Source organism: Ambystoma mexicanum, chromosome 14 (genome assembly GCF_040938575.1).
Source record: "Ambystoma mexicanum isolate Mex_15411 chromosome 14, UKY_AmexF1_1, whole genome shotgun sequence".
Taxonomy (NCBI): Eukaryota; Metazoa; Chordata; class Amphibia; order Caudata; family Ambystomatidae; genus Ambystoma; species Ambystoma mexicanum.
The window spans coordinates 526,102,677-526,122,369 of NC_090940.1; positions in this window are offsets into that span (position 1 = coordinate 526,102,677).

Below are 19,693 nucleotides of genomic sequence, written 5' to 3' on the forward strand. Positions count from 1 at the left end.
AGTTGGTTTATTCTGAGCTTCATTCAAAATTCTCTAAGTACCGGGCTAGGGCATCAAATAATGTATGTCTGTGTCCTCAAATAAGTGTGTGGGTAACCATTTCCAACCCGGCATGAGACTTCAGACTATTGAGATATATGTAATTCTCTGTCCAGTCCCACTGACGCAGTGTATTTGTATAAATCTTCTTTAATACAATGAAGTTGGTACCACATCTATAGTCCGGAATCCAAGCCACCATTTCAAAACATTTTACCCTAGCTCCAATGTAATCTTTGTCTTTACCCTTTAAGTCAATACCTCCACTAATAGCCATTAAAGACGATAATTCACATTTAATTTTCAGGTACAATAAACCCTGCTTTAATAAGGCCATACTTTTGAGAGATGTTAAACCCAACTCGAGCCTAATGTGTTGAATCGAGGAAGATCTTGGTAGGCCTAATATCTTTTTCCAAAAGTATCCTTCGATACTATACAGCCACCTCAAATCTTCCATGGTCAATGCATCAAGACCATATAAAACCATCATACAGAAACATTGGGTGTATATTTTAAATATTCACTCCAACAAATAGTCTTCTGTTTGTAGAGCAAACCTGCATACCAGATTTGTTAGACGTGTGGCTTTAACAATTTTGGATTCCCTAATATAACTATAACTTCTCGATGCACTCATTTCCATACCCAAATAGGCATATTGAACCACTCTTTGCAATGTACCCAAGCTACTTGTCAAAGGTAGACATTTTATTATTTTTGGCCCAACAATCAAAACCTTAGTTTTTTTCCATGTTTTTTAAAAAGGTCATTAATCTTAGTATACTCGATACGTTTTTCAAACATGGCTTTCACGCCGCTACAAGTGTAGTTAAAAAGCGCCAGATCATCTGCATACAACATGTGCAGGATTACCTTTCCCCCAAATTGGGGCAACATCCTACTATCTGGTTAAATATCTTGGGTATGTCTGCAGTATGTATACAATACAATAGAGGGGGGTAATGTGCATCCCTGTTTTACTCCTACCCAGGTGTGTACTGGTAAGGTCAGGCCTCCCTATCATCTAACCTAACGTGTATAGAAGTACAAACCTTTTATAATATTTAACAACCACCAAGGGCATTCCCAACACTCCATTTTGGCCCACAGTTTTGCCTGGCACACCCCATCTAAGGCCGCCATGAAATACACAAAGATGGTATACAGGGCAGTCCCACCATTGGAAGTGGCCTACCTAAATACCCTAACCATAGCCCTTATATTGTGGGTAGTACTACACCCTGACCAAAATCCAGTCTGGGCGGAGCTCAAAATATGAGCTTTGTCTACCCACTGCTGGAGGGCATCCAAAACAAAGAAAGCAAATATCTTTCCTGAGGTGTCCAAAAGGGATAGGAGCCGATAGTTAGCGGGTTGACTACATTCCCCTTTTTTATAGACAGGCACCAAAATTGTCTTCTGCCAAGAACTAGGTATATTCTGGGTTACACATACTCTATCAAAGAGTGCTGTCAGTAAAAATGCCCATTCAGAGGGATTCAATTTTAGGACTGCATAGGCTAGTCCATTAGGACCGGGTGCCCTTGAGTTATTTAACTTTCCTATTTTCATGTCTATATAATCTTCTCGGATATCCAAATGCCAACCCTGCCTCAAAAACCCAGAGACCTGACACCTTTCTACAAATCCAATATCCTTTTTAATATATTCGATCCATTATTTTTTCTGTACAGGATTAAGAGTCTTTGCCTTGTCCACTTTCTTTACTTTATCAAGGTGAGCCCATATTTCCTTAGTGTTCCTCTTACTCAGCACGCCTATCATGTCCTGCCAATTTGTATTATTTATTGATGTTTTAGAACGTTTGTACCAACCTCTATAATTATTCTTAATGTGCTTTATCTTAATCATGTTACATTCCTTAGTTGCAAATCTCGCACATACTCTATGAATTTCTTTTCGCATTGTACACTTTGCGTCCCGTACCGCCTGGTCATATCTATTATTAGTATTTAACTTTACAATATGCGGAACAATTTTAACGGGACGTCCACCAGTTTTAGGGGCTAATTTCTTCAACCATACTTCCTGTTCATCACCACTAAGAGTACAAAAGTGGTTGATCTCAACCCAAATTGTCAAACTCTTTTCCAATTTTAACCAAACTCTTACTAGTCCATTTTATTAAGTTGCCCGACTGATTTGAGATAACACCGGAGCCCCCCAGCTGGTCGCCCTTTATTTTATGTGGATCCGACAGACCTATCGACAGCCTCAATGTCCTATGGTCACCATAACCAACGTCGATAACTCTAAGTTCCCTGGTAGACATTAGACTAGCATTATTTCCGAATATGTAATCCAACGTGGCTTTAGCACCGGGACATTCCTATGTATATTGGCCCGGAATGTCCCCATCAGTTTGTCTGTTTAGTATATACATATCCCAATGTTTAAAGTAGCTCACCAAACATTGCCCTCTTGAGTTTCCATCCACCTGATGCATCACACTCCCACCTCTTACATTAGCAAACATGGGGCTTTCCAGGTGGTTACTGGAGCGCGCATTTAAATCTCCACATAGCAATACCACACTGTCTTCCCCGTATTTATTAAGGTGGGATGCCAATATATCTTCCAGATATTTTAAAAAGATCTCAATACTTTTTAAACTCGGTGGCAGGTATAAATTGATGATCAATATAACTATCTTATTGTAACCTTCACCAATGCATATCTCCACTCTGAGTGCATATCCACCCTCAGTGTTATGCCAGACTTCCTGTGAACTCAGCCTATTACTAACCCCCGATAGCAAGCATCCATAAGGTCTACCCTTTAGGCCCTTCTTAGCCAAAAAGTGATAAGTGGAAGCCCTCTATACAAACCTGGCTATCTAACCATATTTCTTGTAACATTATCACGTCATGGTTAATCAGTTGATTCATAGACCCCCCTCTTCTGAAGTAAATGCCTGTGTCCTCTAGTATTCCAACAGACAATCGTAAATGGTCAGTCTTTGTACAGGTGTGGGTGGTGGTTTTCTATACTATTATAGTTTTCCCTTCCACTTCCCACCATATTTAAAATACCTTCCACTCTACCCGTCCCACTGTCACCAATCTTTGTTCCACTAACACTCAGACTGAACCCTAGCTCTTCCAGGACATTCGTACTGGCACAAAATAATGCTGCCACTATCGGGCTAGCTACCCGCAGGAGAACCCGGTTTGTTATGTTATCCCACTTAGGGAGAGCAAGTTCAATAATATCAGATGCTGTTATAGAGGATAACCACGGAACCATAGCCAATAGCCTAAGTAAAGTAGTCCTATTAAAAAATGGGCTAGAGGCCAAGGGGCAGTTCTCTTCTATTATTACCATACACCCTGGTATTAGCATTCCCATTTCCCTATGTTTTACCTTGGGAATGGTTTTATACCAGGTTCCACCCTTCCCTCAAAGTATGTTTTTGCTGTTATTATTATTATCTTCCTCTGCAAAGATTACTCTGAGCTTAGACTTGTCCACTGGAACAGTCTTACTATCCAACAAGATATTCCCAGGCCTATGCCCCATATCAGATGAGAACGTGGTCACCTTCCCACCTCCCTCACCCATTGTTACAGGCAGTGCTGTCTTACTAATATGCACTCTCCGAAGGGGTTGCGGAAGGATCCACTTGCCCATTGGTCCCTGTAATTTAACTGACCTTTGGGTCCGATCGATGAAAGTATGCGTAACTTTTCTTACTTTGGTGGAACCACCCTCCCCAACACATTTAGGTTTTTCAATTTTCCCAAGATTGTCCCCCTCCTGCACTTGTTTCTGACCTGCAACATTAGGAGTTCCTACAACATCTGATATACCAGATTCAGCCAATTTCGCTGGTACTATTGGCTCCGTTTTTTTCATCAATGATATCTCCATGCACAAAGCCTCAAGTGTATCATCCTCATTTGCTGCTGCAATGTTCACAGTGTCTTGCGATCTCCAAGAAAAATCAGACTCATCCAAGGATATGTGATCATGATTCTCCACCAGGTCTACCACCTCCACAACCCTGTTTCCTTTATCCAGCGTCTGAGCAGCCAAGGCGTCCACCACCGTGCCCAGTATTTGTTGAATGTTTCCTTGGTTACTAACCAATTTCAAGCAAATGTTTAAAACCAACTCAAGTTTACCAAGGATTACAGAAAATTCAGCTTTCGGTTTACCCACCTGCTTATGGATCTCTCAACCCACTCAGGGGGATTTGCATATCCCACAGCCTCCCCATAGCCCCGCGGGGTAGTAGAACACATCAAGCACTCTAAATCAGGACTAGATGATAAATTTCCAGTAGAAATGTATCAGTTCGCTTGGTAGACCCCAGTGGAGTTTTGCTGTAATGTTTTAACTAAGTTGGGTTGAGGAATCCCCATTTCCACAAATTACATCATTGACAATAACTTGAGGTAGAACCGAAGGCAGGCTCCTAACCATACTAGGTGCTGGGGTAAACATGTGTACAGGGTTTTGCGCAGAGGGCAGACCGGAGCAGGGTAAGTTAGTATCATCCTGATTCCTGCTTTGTTTGTCACCCACCTTCTTAACCCGTGAAAAAAACCCTGCAATATTAACTTGAGCACCCCCAGAATCCTTTTTTCCCCTCTTTCTTTTAGGGATGTCCTTCGTAGCACGTGGGGTAGAGATAGGGCTCTGCATCCACTTTCCATTGCGTACCATTTCGCTTCTCAGTCCTACCCGTACTCTGGGTTTTAATTTCAAGTCCTTAGATTATGCAACCAGATTATAAACAATCCAGTTCCCTACCAATTAAATTGTGGCCATAAAAATTATCCTCTTTTCTAGAATAATGTATTTTAAAATAGGTAATAATAATATACAATACTGCGCCAAATTACTAATCTAAAGCACGCTCCAGCACTAGAACTTCCAGCCCTCTGACCTCAGGGCACAATCCCAAGTTTACCGCAAACTTTGCGGCCAGCATTATCTTTGTAGATATCGCTTTCGCCAATGGGCCTGAGTGAGAATATGGCCCACTAACAACAATTTATGGCAGGCAGGGCCAAAGCTTTCTCTGCACCTCTCCCCCAGCAGCACGAAGACTCAACGTGCCAAGCCTTACCGCTCCACTGGCCACTCCAAGTGCTTCCAAGACCACTCCAGGCACCACAGCACAACTCCCAGCACCTGGCTGCTAAAATCGGGTCTTACACTCCCACACACGTCTTCTCCCATCGGCTTTTCTACGCTTTTCTACGCCGCCGCTTCTCAGCTCTCAGTGCTCCACAGCTGGCGCACAGACATGGGGGAGTAGGAAAAGGAAAATAGAGAAAGGGACCCACGTCTACGTGTCAAGTCGCACCTCCACATGTCCGTATGCACAGAAACAACAACAACGGACGAGGCCGCTTCCAACATGCAACGGACCCACATATAACAAAAAGGAATACTCTAAACAATGGTACCTGGCAAGAGCGTTTAACAGGTCTATTAAGAGTAAAATACAGAGAAGAGATCAGGGTCTTGGTCCCACAACTGGAGAGGGAGAGCATCACTAGTCATCTACTTTGTGGCAGTAACTGGCAGGGTAGTGAACCAGGTCTGCCGAAACATATAACTAAACAAACTGTGATACTGGTCTGATACCTTGTGAACAGCCTAAGAAAGTCCAGGGGAAAGGGGACAATCCCTGTGACATTGTCAACTGTGATAAAAAAAAAGCCTGAGAAAGGACAGGGGGAGGGAGACATTCCCCCTGGCATTGTGAACTGCGTAACTAAAGCCAAGAAAGGCCATGGGAAGGGAGTCATTCCCGAGAGTGTTGTGAAGTGTGAAAGTAAAAGCCAAGAGAGTGTGAGAACAAAGCCAAGGAATGCCAGAGGAAGGGAGCCATCCCATAGTATTGTGAAATTGTGAAACCAAGTGAAAAGAGAGTCAAGGGGAAGGAAGCCCTCCCCCCTGTCTTTGTGTCAAGATACCTTGAGAAGGTAGACTTTCTCCAGGAACTCAATAGTGAAGAAACAACTATGAGCAATAAGGAATGTTGATGTTTGAACTGGAGTTTTACCTTTAAGAGTTTGAACTGGGAACTTTACTGCTATTTTGCATTACAACCCAGAACATTGGTTTGTGCCTTGGAAAGGGATTGAGATCCGGGGAAGGGTGTCGTTCCTTCAGGCTAAGATCTCCCCTAACAATTGGAACTGTGATCCATTGTCCAGAAAAAGGGAGCTATTCTTCTGGACCAATAAGATCCACTACCTCTTTAGTTTGGTTATAAGTGTAAGGGAGAGAGGTAGGATGTTGACACAGGACGCCCGACTCTTGATTTACACAGACATCCTGACTGAATCCTCAGTATTTTAGTTGAGGTAGGAAAACCCCTCTTAGAGTTAGGGAATGTTAGGTTCTTTTCATTACTAATAATGGTTTATGCCAACAATAATGACACCTGTGTGTCAGTCACCTCCTTTTGCCCCCTTACACAGTCTAAGTGGGAAGGAATGGCAATGGAAGTGGAGAAAGAGTGCCAATACAATGCACACCTATTCTCAGTGAAAGCTTCGTTAGGAGCCTTGCTCAAGCAGGAATTTGGTGGACAAGTCCCAGGTCCTGCTAGATCCATATCTAGTTGGTAGTGAGAGAGTAAATCTTGAGCGATCTTTGTTTCATTTGTACCTTTATTTCGGATGAAATCATCAAAAGTTGAAGACATCATTAAATACACAATAAAATTATTAAAACCATGCACAACGAATACAGATATTAAAAAGGAGAAAAAAGTTCTGGTGCCCACATGAGCACAAATATGTGAAAAGGAAATTAATATCAGCAATACTTAATTCAATACTAAGGGCCTCATCAGGAGTCTGGCAGTATCCCGGTGGTAATACTGCCGGGATAGCGCCAGCGCAAATAGCATTACTGCTACTCAGTCTGTCGCTATTAGCCCTGGATCACGAGTAGCGATACAGCAATAAGTTCCCATTCCCCACTGGACCCAAAGGGATTGGCGGGTGCTATTACCACTGTCAGTAATACCGCTGGCGATAATAGTGCTGAAAACAGATGAAAATGGGTGGTAAGGAGACATTTTACCTCCAGCAATAAACTGGAGGTAAAACCCCAATTTACCGGCCAACTCATGATTGGGCCACCCTTACCGTCGCATTTAAGGATTAAGGCCCAACTCACGTTGATGCCCTAAGAGCTGCCTTGTACAGTACTATGAGATACCTTGTCCGTTTTTAAGTATATTTCCATCACCTGCATGAGCACCAGTTGGCTTCAGAACTGCCAGAGGCACAGAAACTGCTCTCTTGAACGCCCTTGGGCATAGAAGCGCAGACAAAAACATACAACAGAAAAACAAAAAAGGGCTCGCCATTAGAAATACGTTATTTGAGAAAAACAATTAATTCAGACAGAAATAACTTTAACCTGCATTTAAAGACACCAGATAACTATTAACTAAAATTAGTTGAGCACAATTCTTACATTAGAAGTAATAGGTCAAGTTATTACATAGGCTCGGAAATGAAGGAAGGCTGCTCTGGCCACAGCCTATGACAATACAGTCAGTGTTGGTCCCGGTGCACCATTCTTTAATATGTATCCTTCGCAGGAGTCCAAAGTATCGCCCTCTTACACAACCAGAGCCCACTTTAGAATTAAGCCAAAATAAAACCTTGTTTCTGAGCGCCTCTCTAGTTTCCACTCTCTGCGGCTTTTCGACATTGGTGATGATAATGTTCCTACCGTCCACAGCCAGATCTCTATGAGTGGTAACCGATATTACAGGCATTCTCGATTTCCTGAATCAAATATCTCTCCTATGAGAAGCCATAAACATTCTTTGATGAAGGGTTGCCCCACTTATCAGTCTTATTTAGGTGTACAAAGGCCCCTCTCGCCACTTCTGCCAAAGCAGAGGACACGTCATGGGACTTGCTATTAAACTGAGATACTTTGATCTCATTTGCTGGGTTTTCCTCACTGGTACTCATAGACACAAAGGCTTGATAAGCTGTACCAATCCTATTGACATCTGACTCTCTCAAATCACATTCACACGCTTTATTCAAGGGGGGCATGTGAGATAACCTCACCGAAGGAGTTGACCCAATAGCCAAAATCCAGATAACATTTACATTGATTCAAATCATAAATGATCTTATCTCTAATAAAATGCCAGTTTACACTTCCATTAGGCTCCTTATTTTCCAGATGTAGCTGCGCCATAGTCTCAACAATCACAGCGTCCATGCTTTTAGACGGAGAATGCACCACCTCCCTCAAAGCTGATGGCATATGGGCAGAGTTAACTGGTTGAGTAGGACTAGAGACTTCATTAAATAGACCCTCAAGATCCTTCTGATGGTGACTACTTCCAGCGCCACTGAGTTTATCACTGGAACATCCACAACAGCACCCTCTCTTTCTTCCCTGAGTCCCAGCTTTTTTTGCAGGAATACTGCCTTCTCAGGGTGCTCCTTCTGTCCCGTGAATAACAGTTGCAATAGAATGGGCCCGATAAACTTCCAAAGTCTGCATCAGTACGTTTTCCCAGAAGAGTTGGAAAATCCACCTCTTCAATGTTTCCATTGCCAATTTTTAGATTTACTTTTGAATATATGCCACTGCTCATCACCTTCGTTTATTCTTTATTAATTTCTAAGCCATCGGGATCACAGAAAGCAGAAAAGTGCTCAACTAGTTTCAAGAGGCCAGACGGTGTTCGAGCGATGATGGGCGTATCATCAGCAAAAGAGACAATACCTATCTTCTCTCCTCCCAGTACAGGTACCTCAGAGATATCTAAATAATAAGCACTAAATTGAAGCGGGTAGGGGTCAATATGCATCTGTTAGGGAGAATTCTCTCTTTAGGCTGAATTTCCTAACCTAGTGAGTCCCCCAGCAGCTTTGCTGGATTTCTGGAGTTTGTTTTCTTCTCCTGCCAAGAGTGAGACTCTTTTTCTCCTACTCTTGGACATGATTTATGGTGTTCCTTTGACTGCTAATGTGTTTTATGGGCTATGGGGTCCTTTACTCCATAAGGTCTCATGTGTTCTTTTCTATGTGTGTTACACAGAACCCTCCGTGCAGTAACACTGGGGTGTCATAGTGACACCCCACCATAGACTTCATACCCTGGGACTGACTACTGTCTCCCAGGGCATGTAAAGTCACCTTGGCTTTACTAGTCCCAAATTATTAACAGAAACCAGTACAAACCATCATATTGTGGACGTACTGGTCGGGGCAATTCGATTGCCCCGAGGTCTGTAAGTCGAGGGGGCATGTCTCCGTCCCCCCTGATCGAGTTTTGGCTGGTGGCTGTGGATACTACTGTTTATATTCGACCGCGAATATATTCCAATGGGATTTTCCCATTGTTCGAGGCTACCAACTTTAATTATTTAATTCTCATAGCCTCGAACACACCGCCGGTTTATTTATTTAATCTTAATTCGCTGGTTGGTATTTTTTGCCAGGACTCGATTCTAAAATGTCGCTTGTGTTCTCTTCTGTGACTCCGACCCAAGTTGAGCCCTTTGTTCCACTTTTTGGCGGGCTTCTCCACAGAAGGCTCCAAAAGTGGTGCCACTCTGTCTGGGTACCACAGGGGATGTGGGAGGGGGTTTAGGCACCCTGGACTGAGTTACCTTGGTAACTCAAGTCGCACTCTTGTGTGATTGGCCCAAGTGGTGAGCCGGCCGGCTCACCACTTAGCATGTTTGATTGACAGCTAGGCTGAGTGAATGGGGGTGTGCTGCATAAAAGCAGGGCTTTGGGGACTGGAACTTCGGAAGTCGCCACAGGACCTGAGAATCCGACGAGGGAGAAGCTGAGCCGACCTACCACGACGACACCACTGGTGGAGCCCTGCGGAACCGACTCACCACTTCCCGACGACAGAGAAGATCTCCCGGCTGGAGAGGCTTCTTCCCCTGACTGGTCGGCACAACCAGTTTACCTTCTTCTTTTTGCACCCCAGACCAGCTTGTGGTCGCATTGCCCGTGCCAAGCACCCCGGCAACCGGATAGCCAATTACCACTGGACCGCGAATAAAAGGACCGCTCCTTTTACCTGAGAACTCCGCGGCTGGTTTCTTCCCTGGCAGTGCAACGGACTCCTGTCTTCCTCCCCGATGAGATCCTCTCTTCCCCCGGACGAAGCACCGACTTGCATCCGCTGCCAGGAACAACTGCCTAGGTTGGAGTATTCTCACCACTTCAAGGTACCGTGTCCACCAGGCCTCCCTTTCTAAAGATTGCTACAAGGTAATAATAACCCCTTAACCTTCTGGACTGGGCTGGCCGCCTTGACCTTCTAACTGGTCCCTTTCTTTGGTCCAACTCTTTTTGAACCGTTTCAAGACTTTTGTGGACTGCAACCGTGTGACCTTGGACACATTTCGTTTTGATCCCCTTAAAGTGGATCCGGCCTACTGAACTCTAAACTCACGGTTTTACTTTGCCTCCCTCTCTTGTTGTGTTCTTGTAAAAGTGTTGGGATCTGTTTCAACTTATTCTCTGTTTTTGTCTCCCTTTTAAAAACGAATTATTAGAGTGCCATCTGCGTTAAGCGCTCACCGCTGTCTGAAAATAAGTGGGGCTTTACTTAAGACTGGTCTAATATTCTTCTAAGGGAGTGTATAACTTTTAGCGACCGTGTTTTTGAATTGCTTACTATTAGTGCCTGTGTGTTTTTCTAGATGTGGTTTTAAATAAATAATTATATCTCTTTTACACCAAACCCTGGTCAGTGTTTACTTGTTCTACTATGTTCTTTTGACCTATTGTGAATACTCTTTATACTGTCTAACTCTTCTTGAGGGAAGTCTGACTGCTCAGCCACAGCCACCAAGTGAATCTGTGTGGTACAGACTGCTACCAAGTGGGTTTACTGCCAAACACCTGTAGTCTTGAATCTTTTGCAGTGGTCCCAGAGGGAACTGCACAGGTTTCTGCCTAACACTGGTGTACAGCAGTGGGATTTGTATTGAGTATACACTTTAGAGTGCTTTTTGAACACTTTAGGACAAGTACCCACAGAGCTTAGCACTAGAAAAAAATGCTGATTTTCTAACTATGTCTACTATGGAGAGTTATACCCTAGAATCATTGTCTGCCAAAACTGCTGATTGCTTAAAAGTATTGTGTAGACATAAGAATCTCTCTGAGAAGGGCAAGAAAATGGAACTTATAGAAAGATTGTTAGAAAACCACAGTCTGGGTGGTGCAGAGGAATCTACTCCCCCCCCCCCCCAGCAAATGTAGAAAACAGTGATGGTATTGATCTGAATCAAAGTCTTGATAATGAGTCAGAAGAGGAAAGTGAACCTAATGAAGTTAGCCACTCTGAGCCTCTGTCTGCCTTACCTACTGTACCTACTGGGCCTATACCAGGTCCTACATGTAACCCTGCTTATTTTGAACTTGAAAAAATGAAGCGTGAATTAGAGTACAAACATTTTATTGCTCAATCTGAAAGAAACCAAGAGCTAGAGTTCAGAAGAATGAATGCCCAGGCTGAGCAGAAGCAAGCAGAGTTAAGACTCAGAGAAATAGAGCTTAATCATGAACTAGAAATGAAAAGGTTGTCTGTGAAAAATGCTTCTCTCTCTTCCTTGGTTAAAAATGTTTGAGTATGATCATGGGCTCCAGGACATCACAGGGAATGAGTTACTTCCCTGGTTGTTCTCTAGGCTTCCCCCTGTTGCAACTGATGTGATAATGGAGTTGGGGAGGTGGATAAGAAGGATTATGCATGTGTGAAACTAGCTTTAGTAGCTAGATTTGGGAAGACCCCTTCCCAGTACCTTAAGAGGTTTAGGATCCTCAAAAAGCATGATGGTACCCCTTGGGCTACCTTGGTGAGTGAAAGTTTGAAAAACTTAGAGGGATGGATTAAGGGTTACAGAGTTAACACTTATGAAGGAATGAAGAATCTTGTAATGTTGGAGTCAATTTATGATGCCTGCTCTCCTGAGCTCAGAGAGCACTTGGCTGATTCAAAGGAATTAGATTCCAGGAGGTTAGCTAAGGCTGCTGACTTGTGGGTTGCCAAAAGGGCCACTCACAAGGATTCTGGGGCTACTCACAAAAAGGATGAGGGTAAACAGCCAAAAAAGGACTCCAAAGAGAATTCTAATAATTCCAATTCCAAAGAGGGCCCCAAACCAAAAGGGTAAGCCACAATAGAAACCAAATCAGGCTAGTGTACCTCCTGGTGCCAAACCAGAAGGAGGTCGGAACAAGCCACCATTCCAGAAAGCATTTGGAAAATGCTTTGTTTGTGGCTCTACTGACCATGTGAAAGGAGATCCCAGATGTAAGGGTAAACCTTCAGGGGTCCAGCTTGTCTGTTTAGCCTTCGCTCCAGAGGAGGAAATACAAATGGCAAGTGGAAACTTTCTATTGCTGGCTGATGAACCCATTGGAGTCTCAGCCAGTGTTTCTTTAGTGTCTCTGGGTTTGTGAGAACAACAGAACTTAGATGTCTATAATTCTATCCCAGATAATACTAAAAAGTATTATAAGGACAGTGTCCAGGTGAATGGTCAGGAGACTCCTGCCATTAGGGACACTGGGGCCAGCATAACTGTGTTGGAAAAATTGTTTTTTCAGGCTGAGGATGTTGCTAAGGCACCCAAACGCCTCACCAAGTTAGCTGGAGGGCCTGTGCAGATGCTTTCCCAATTACCAGTTCTCATCCAGTGTAATGACATGACTGTGAAGATACCTGTCAGCATACAAAGTGAGGTGCCAGGAAGGGTTCTGCTGGGTAATGACTTGAAAACTCTTTGAGTAGTGTCACATACCCCCAGACCTCCTAGTAAAAGGTTATAGGAGCTTACCAGACCTGCAAGGGAGAGAACCATGAGAGGTACTCCCAAGGAGATGATGAAGAAAGAGATCACTCCTGCTCCACTGGAGATGTCAGCTGCTGTCTCCAAGAAACTAGAAGAAAAAGGTAAACCTAAAACTTCTAAAAAAAAGAACCTCACAGCCAGCACTCCAGTGCAACCAACAAGGACTTCCCCTAGGTTGTCCAAAGTTACACCAGTAACTGCCCCTCTAGCTGAGGCTGAAATGGAGGTACAACCCTGTGTGGTTGAACTAGACTCTCAAGAAGAGCTAGTGGAAGGCCAGGAACTCATTGGAGATCTGGATCCTATTGACCATCCTGAACTGCAGTCTTTACTGGCAGAAGGTGGACCCAACAGGGCAGACTTCAGTAAGGGACAGAGAGAATGTCCAACTCTGGAAGGTCTTCGCCACCAGGCAGATGCTCAGGCTGAAGGGCAAGAGCCTGGGAAATATAGGTTACACTGGGAAGATGGCCTCTTCTACAGTGAACCAACAGAGTCTGCACCTGGGGACAACAAACGACTTGTAGTACCCCAGGAGAACAGACCACAGTTCTTGCAGTTAGCCCATGAGATTCCTTTGGCTGGTCACCTGAGTTTCAAGAAGACTAAGGAAAGGCTCTCACTCTACTTTTATTGGCCAAAGATGGGGGCTGAAGTAGATAAATACTGCAGGAGCTGCCACACCTGCCAGACTTCTGGTAAGGTTGGCTCCAAGAATTTGGCACCTTTACTGCCTCTCCCTGTAGTGGGAGTCCCATTTGAGAGAGTAGGGATTGACATTGTTGGTCCCCTTGTTCCTCCAACTTCCTCAGGCAACAGGTTTATACTTGTTGTAGTAGACCATGCTACTAGATACCCTGAGGCAATTCCTATGAGGACTGTTACAGCTCCGGCTGTGGCTAAGGCCCTCCTTGGTATTTTTACCAGGGTTGGGTTTCCTAAGGAAGTAATCTCTGACAGGGGGTCGAATTTTATGTCCCACTACATGAAAGCCATGTGGAAAACCTGCAGAGTTACTTACAAGTTCTCAACCGCATACCACCCTCAGACAAATGGGCTGGTTGAAAGGTTCAACAGAACCATGAAGAGCATGATAGGTGCTTTAGAGGACCCCCTTAAAAGAAAGTGGGACCTTCTACTGCCATGCCTTCTCTTTGCTTATAGAGAAGTCCCTCAGGAGGGAGTAGGTTATTCTCCTTTTGAACTTCTTTATGGTCATCCAGTCAGAGGTCCATTGGCCATGATCAAGGAGGGGTTGGAGAGTGCTCCTTCCCCCAAGCCAGTCAGAGTGACTGTGACTATGTGATAGGTCTCCGACAGAGAATGTCACAAATAATGGCAGAAACAAGTGATAACTTGAAAGCTGGACAAGCATTGGTCAAGCACTGGCATGACCAAAAGGCTAACATGGTCGAGTTTACTCAGGACCAGCTAGTTCTCGTTATGATTCCAACAAGGCAGAGGGCCTTGCAAGCCAAATGGATGGGACCCTTCAAAGTTGTGGGTAAACTTGGAGAGGTCAACTATCTGGTGGACTTGGGCAATCCCAAGGAGGCTCCAACAGTCTTCCACACCAACAGACTAAAAGCGTAGGTCTCCAGACCTGATGTAGGAGCTTTGCTTCTAGCATCATCAGAGGAAGAAGAAGAGAGTGAAGCTCTTCCTGATCTCCTCAGAGGCTTACCTTTAGACAAAAAGATTGAAGGCTTGACCCCTTGGGGACAGCATGACATACTCACTGGTGACTGTCTGCCCGTCAAAAGCAGAGGATATCGAATGTCAGAAAATGTAAGAACCCACATCAAAGGTGAGGTCAACAAGATGCTTGATCTCGGGGTAATAGAGCCCTCTACTAGTCCATGGTCTAGCCCCGTTATGTTAGTACCAAAGGCAGGATCTAAAGAATTTAGATTCTGTGTGGATTACAGAGCTCTTAATGCAGTCACTAAGACTGATGCCCACCCTTTGCCAAGGACAGATAAGTTGGTGGATAGACTTGGTGCAGCCAAGTTCCTCAGCACATTTGACTTGACGTCAGGCTATTGGCAAATAGCCCTGACAGACCATGCCAAGGAGAAAACTGCATTTTCTACCCCAGTTGGCTTATACCAGTTTAAGGTTATGCCTTTTGGATTGAAAAATGCACCTGCTACTTTTCAAAGGAGGCCAAACCAGGTTCTGAATGGGATGGAGGACCTCTGCATGGCATACTTGGATGACATAGCAGTGTTCAGCAATTCCTGGGAATAACATGTGGACCACCTGAGATATGTTTTGCAGGCTCTTGGAAAGGCCAATCTGACCATAAAGGCAAGTAAATGCCAGATTGGACAGAGTAAAGTGGTCTACCTTGGACATGAGGTAGGAGGTGGAGAAATTAGGTCTTTTCCCAGTAAGATTGAAGCTGTGCAAAATTGGACAACACCTACTACCCAGACCCAGGTGAGAGCCTTCTTAGGTCTCACTGGGTATTACAGGAATTTCATTGAGAACTATGGGTCCATAGCTTCTCCACTGAATGTCATCTCCTCCCCTAAATTCCCTAAAAAGGTTAGGTGGAATGAGGATGCAATCAGGCCTTTGAAACCCTGAAAAAGGCTCTTTGTCAAGCCCCAGTACTCAGGGCTCCTGACTATCACCAAACTTTCATTGTGCAAACAGATGCTTCAAATGTAGGAATAGGTGCAGTCCTCAGTCAACTGGATGGGAAAGGTAGGGAGCACCCCATTTGCTTCATCAGTAGAAAACTGAAGGATCCTGAAACAAGGTGGGCAACCATTGAACGAGAGTGCTTTGCTATTGTGTGGGCTCTGAAGAAGTTTAGGCCATACCTGTATGGGTCTACTTTTGTCATTCAGACTGACCACCAACCCTTGAGATGGTTGATGCAAATGAAGGGGGAAAACCCAAAACTATTGAGATGGTCAATCTGCCTGCAAGGGTTTGATTTCCCCATTGAGCACAGGTCAGGGTGTCACCACCAAAATGCTGATGGTCTCTCTAGGATGTATGTCATCGACTAGAGGTATGAGATTCATCCAGGAGTGGATTAAATCCTCCTGTCCCTTAGTCTGGGGGGGGGGTGAGTGTTAGGGAGAATTCTCTCTTTAGGCTGAATTTCCTAACCTAGTGAGTCCCCCAGCAGCTTTGCTGGATTTCTGGAGTTTGTTTTTTTCTCCTGCCAAGAGTGAGATTCTTTTTCTCCCACTCTTGGACATGATTTATGGTGTTCCTTTGACTGCTAATGTGTTTAATGGGCTATGGGGTCCTTTACTCCATAAGGTCTCATGTGTTTTTTTCTATGTGTGTTACACAGCACCCTCCGTGCAGTAACACCGGGGTGTCATAGTGGCACCCCACCATAGACTCCATACCCTGGGACTGACTACTGTCTCCCAGGGCATGTAAAGTCACCATTGGCTTTACCAGTCTCAAATTATTAACAGAAACCAGTAGAAACCATCATATTGTGGACGTACTGGTCGGGGCAATTTGATTGCCCCGGGATTGTTAGTCGAGGGGGCACATCTCTGTCCCCCCGATCGAGTTTTGGCTGGTGGCAGTGGCTACTACTTTTTATATTCAACCGCAAATATATTCCTATGGGATTTTCCCATTGTTCGAGGCTACCAACTTTAATTATTTAATTCTCATAGCCTCAAACATACCGCCAGTTTATTTATTTAATATTAATTTGCCGGTTGGTATTTTTTGCCAGGACTCGATTCTAAAATGGCGTTTGTGTTCTCTTCTGTGACTCCAACCCAAGTCGAGCCCTTTGTTCCACGTTTTGGCGGGCTTCTTCACAGAAGCCTCCAAAAGTGGTGCCACTCTCTCTAGGTACCACAGGTGGTGTGGGAGGGGGTTTAGGCACCCTGGAGTGAGTTACCTTGGTAACTCAAGTCACACTCTTGTGTGATTGGCCCAAGGGGTGAGCCGGCCGGCTCACCACTTAGCATGTTCGATTGACAGCTAGGCTGAGTGAATGGGGGTGTGCTGCATAAAAGCAGGGTTTTGGGGACTGGAACTTCAGAAGTCGCCACAGGACCTGAGAATCCAACGAGGGAGAAGCTGAGCCGACCTACCACAACGACACCACCGGTGGAGCCCTGCGGAACCGACACACCACTTCCCGACGACAGAGAAGATCTCCCGGCTGGAGAGGCTTCTTCCCCTGACTGGTGGGCACAAACAGTTTACCTTCTTCTCTTCGCACCCCAGACCAGCTTGTGGTCGAATTGCCCATGCCAAGCACCCCGGCAACCGGATAGCCACTTACCACTGGGCCGCAAATAAAAGGACCGCTCTTTTTACCTGAGAACTCTGCGGCTGGTTTCTTCCCTGGCAGTGCAACAGACTCCTGTCTTCCTCCCCGATGAGATCCTCTCTTCCCCCGGATGAAGCACCGACTTGCATCCGCTGCCAGGAACAACTGCCCCCGCTGGAGTATTCTCACCACTTCAAGGTACCGTGTCCGCCAGGCCTCCCTTTCTAAAGATTGCTACAAGGTAATAATAACCCCTTAACCTTCTGGACTGGGCTGGCTGCCTTGACCTTCTAACTGGTCCCTTTCTTTGTTTCAACTCTTTTTGAACCTTTTCAAGACTTTTGTGCACTGCAACCGTGTGACCTTGGACACATTTCGTTTTGATCCCCTTAAAGTGGATCCGGCCTACTGAACTCTAAACTCACGGTTTTACTTTGCCTCCCTCTCTTTTTGTGTTCTTGTAAAAGTGTTGGGACCTGTTTCAATTTATTCTCTGTTTTTCTCTCCCTTTTAAAAACAAATTATTAGAGTGCCATCTGCGTTAAGCGCTCACCGCTGTCTGAAAATAAGTGGGGCTTTACTTAAGACTTGTCTAATATTCTTCTAAGGGAGTGTATATCTTTTAGCGACCATGTTTTTGAATTGCTTACTATTAGTGCCTGTGTGTTTTTCTAGATGTGGTTTTAAATAAATAATTATATCTCTTTTACACCAAGCCCTGGTCAGTGTTTACTTGTTCTACTATGTTCTTTTGACCTATTGTGAATACTCTGTATACTGCCTAACTCTTCTTGAGGGAAGTCTGGCTGCTCAGCCACAGCTACCAAGTGAATCTGTGTGGTACAGACTGCTACCAAGTGGGTTTACTGCCAAACACCTGTAGTCTTAAATCTTTTGCAGTGGTCCCAGAGGAACTGCACAGGTTTCTACCTAACAGCATCCCTGCCTCACCCCCCACTCAAGTGGAAATGATGTAGGGCTTTCACCTACTGTCCCCATCTGATCCTAGCTCTTGTGTTATAGTAAGGTCCATAACAGCTTTTAGTAGGGAGCATGGGATATTTTTATTCAGTAGGGCTTGCCATAGTATAGACCTTGGGATACTATCGAAAGCTTATTTAAGGTCTGTAAAGACCAGATGAATCTGGCCGCCTTTGATCCTTACATACTTATCTATGATAAGGGTGAGTCAATTTGATCAACTGTGCTGACGCCTTTCCTAAAGCCAGCTTGTAGAGTACTTATTGAGTTGGTATCATTTACTAAGGTCTTCAATTTGGTCTGTACAATTCCTATCATCTCCTTTGGAAATCATCAAGGTGATACAATATCCACCTTTGAGAAAGGCAGAGGGAAGACGATGTGTCAATCACATACATGATGATAAGCCACTGTTGTTTTTAGAAAAAAGTTCTGAAAATAAAGAGACATTTGTTATTTTGTTCTTGAAAACAGACTGTAATGAAACATATGGTTAGGACCTACTGAAAGCCCCAGCAGTCAGATACATCCGTATGAGAAATAAAGCTTCTCCACATAGCCCAGTAGCAACAAGAGTGGTGCCCACTTGTATCCACCTGACACTAGTGACCAATCAGGTCAAAACATTTAACAGGAATTTAAAAAAGCACAGGGATGAAAAAACATTCTTTTGCACAATCTTGGAGCATCACACTGAACCGCAAAAAGCACCATCTACAAGATAAGCAATCCAATATTGCCATGCAAAGGACAATCCTATTTTTGATAGTTTTTGCCAAAATAAGAGTCAGCAACACCAACATCTATTTTACCAAATGAACTCCTCAGCTATTAAATGTGCACAGTTGACTATTAACGCTTGACAATTTTGTCAGTACATTTTGGCACATCAAACAAATGGCCACTAGAATTATGCACATCACAGTAGGTGAACAAATTCACTGGCTGTAGTCTGATGACTATGACATATTTCAGCATATGCACGATCTCAGTGTCACCTGGCGGGTGTCCAGTCAAATGGTCGGCAGACAAATGGTCAACAGACAAATGGTCGACACAATTTGGTCGACAGGTCAAATGGTCGATTTTTTTTTAAATTTATATATATATATTTTAGGTTTTCGTTCAGGGAAAAAAAGGGGTTTTTAGCAAAAAAAAAAAGGGGTTGGGGGGACCCCCCCCCCAAAACAAAAAAAAGTGAAAAAACAAAAAAAAAAAATTCGACCATTTGACCTGTCAACCTTTTGGTGTCGACCATTTGTCCTGTCGACCATTTATTTTCAACCAAATGACCTAGAACCCACCTGGCCTAGTAGGATCATTGTCTCTGTCTTCTCTTTGTTCCCCTCCCTTGCCTTGTCGTGCCTTGAAACACTTGGGTATAGGCGCGTTATAAATGCCATATCATCATATCATATCATATCATATATACAAGCCGAGATAAAGCATACTAAACATTGTAGTTGTATGTAGGCATTACGTCTATAAAGTGCAGAGCTAGCTGGGAAGCAGCCAATATCTGTAAATAGGGATATAGGTTGGATACAGGG